Genomic DNA, 2,500 nt, shown 5'->3' with positions numbered 1-2,500 from the left:
TAATTTTTTTTTTTTTTTACTTGGTGGTGGCGTGAACTTGATTGGTCCTGTGCAGAGCAGGGCAGGGCTGGCGCTATTACTTGAATAAATTCTTTTTTTTTTTTTTTTTTTTACGTGGTGGTGGCGTGAACTTGATTGGTCCTTTGCAGAGCAGGGCAGGGCTGGCGCTATTACTTGAATAATTTTTTTTTTTTTTACGTGGTGGTGGCGTGAACTTGATTGGTCCTGTGCAGAGCAGGGCAGGGCTGGCGCTATTACTTGAATAATTTTTTATTTCTTTTTTACGTGGTGGTGGCGTGAACTTGATTGGTCCTGTGCAGAGCAGGGCAGGGCTGGCGCTATTACTTGAATAATTTTTTTTTTTTTTTTTTTTTTTACGTGGTGGTGGCGTGAACTTGATTGGTACTGTGCAGAGCAGGGCGAGCAGGGCAGGGCTGGCGCTATTACTTCAATATTTTTTTTTTTTTTTTGTGGTGGTGGCGTGAATTTGATTGGTCCTGTGCAGAGCAGGGCAGGGCTTTCACTATTAGTTGAATAATTTTTTTTTTTTTTTTTTTTTTTTTATGTGGTGGTGGAGTGAACTTGATTGGTCCTGTGCAGAGCAGGGCATGGCTGGCGCTATTACTTGAATAATTTTTTTTTTTTTTTTTACGTGGTGGTGGCGTGAACTTGATTGGTCCTGTGCAGAGCAGGGCAGGGCTGGCGCTATTAATTGAATAATTTTTTTTTTTTTTTTTATGTGGTGGTGGCGTGAACTTGATTGGTCCTGTGCAGAGCAGGGCGAGCAGGGCAGGGCTGGCGCTATTACTTGAATAATTTTTTTTTTTTTTTTTTTTTTTTACGTGGTGGTGGCGTGAACTTGATTGGTCCTGTGCAGAGCAGGGCAGGGCTGGCGCTATTACTTGAATAATTATTATTTTTTTTTTTTACGTGGTGGTGGCGTGAACTTGATTGGTCCTGTGCAGAGCAGGGCAGGGCTGGCGCTATTAATTGAATAATTTTTATTTTTTTTTTTATGTGGTGGTGGCGTGAACTTGATTGGTCCTGTGCAGAGCAGGGCAAGCAGGGCAGGGCTGGCGCTATTACTTGAATAATTTTTTTTTTTTTTTTTTTTTTTTACGTGGTGGTGGCGTGAACTTGATTGGTCCTGTGCAGAGCAGGGCAGGGCTGGCGCTATTACTTGAATAATTATTTTTTTTTTTTTTTACGTGGTGGTGGCGTGAACTTGATTGGTCCTGTGCAGAGCAGGGCAGGGCTGGCGCTATTACTTGAATAATTTTTTTTTTTTTTTTTTTACGTGGTGGTGGCGTGAACTTGATTGGTCCTGTGCAGAGCAGGGCAGGGCTGGCGCTATTACTTGAATAATTTTTTTTTTTTTTTTTTACGTGGTGGTGGCGTGAACTTGATTGGTCCTGTGCAGAGCAGGGCAGGGCTGGCGCTATTACTTGAATAATTTTTTTTTTTTTTTTTACGTGGTGGTGGCGTGAACTTGATTGGTCCTGTGCAGAGCAGGGCAGGGCTGGCGCTATTACTTGAATAATTTTTTTTTTTTTTTTTTTTTTTTTACGTGGTGGTGGCGTGAACTTGATTGGTCCTGTGCAGAGCAGGGCAGAGCAGGGCAGGGCTGGCGCTATTACTTGAATAATTTTTTTTTTTTTTTTTACGTGGTGGTGGCGTGAACTTGATTGGTCCTGTGCAGAGCAGGTCAGGGCTGGCGCTATTACTTGAATAATTTTTTTTTTTTTTTTTTTTTTTTACGTGGTGGTGGCGTGAACTTGATTGGTCCTGTGCAGAGCAGGGCAGGGCTGGCGCTATTACTTGAATAATTATTTTTTTTTTTTTTTACGTGGTGGTGGCGTGAACTTGATTGGTCCTGTGCAGAGCAGGGCAGGGCTGGCGCTATTAATTGAATAATTTTTTTTTTTTTTTTTATGTGGTGGTGGCGTGAACTTGATTGGTCCTGTGCAGAGCAGGGCGAGCAGGGCAGGGCTGGCGCTATTACTTGAATAATTTTTTTTTTTTTTTTTTTTTTTTACGTGGTGGTGGCGTGAACTTGATTGGTCCTGTGCAGAGCAGGGCAGGGCTGGCGCTATTACTTGAATAATTATTATTTTTTTTTTTTACGTGGTGGTGGCGTGAACTTGATTGGTCCTGTGCAGAGCAGGGCAGGGCTGGCGCTATTAATTGAATAATTTTTTTTTTTTTTTTTATGTGGTGGTGGCGTGAACTTGATTGGTCCTGTGCAGAGCAGGGCGAGCAGGGCAGGGCTGGCGCTATTACTTGAATAATTTTTTTTTTTTTTTTTTTTTTTTACGTGGTGGTGGCGTGAACTTGATTGGTCCTGTGCAGAGCAGGGCAGGGCTGGCGCTATTACTTGAATAATTATTTTTTTTTTTTTTTACGTGGTGGTGGCGTGAACTTGATTGGTCCTGTGCAGAGCAGGGCAGGGCTGGCGCTATTACTTGAATAATTTTTTTTTTTTTTTTTTTACGTGGTGGTG

This window comes from Acipenser ruthenus, chromosome 14, assembly GCF_902713425.1.
Source record: "Acipenser ruthenus chromosome 14, fAciRut3.2 maternal haplotype, whole genome shotgun sequence".
Classification (NCBI taxonomy): Eukaryota; Metazoa; Chordata; class Actinopteri; order Acipenseriformes; family Acipenseridae; genus Acipenser; species Acipenser ruthenus.
The sequence above is the reverse complement of the archived record's forward strand: the minus strand, read 5'-3'. Positions refer to the sequence as shown.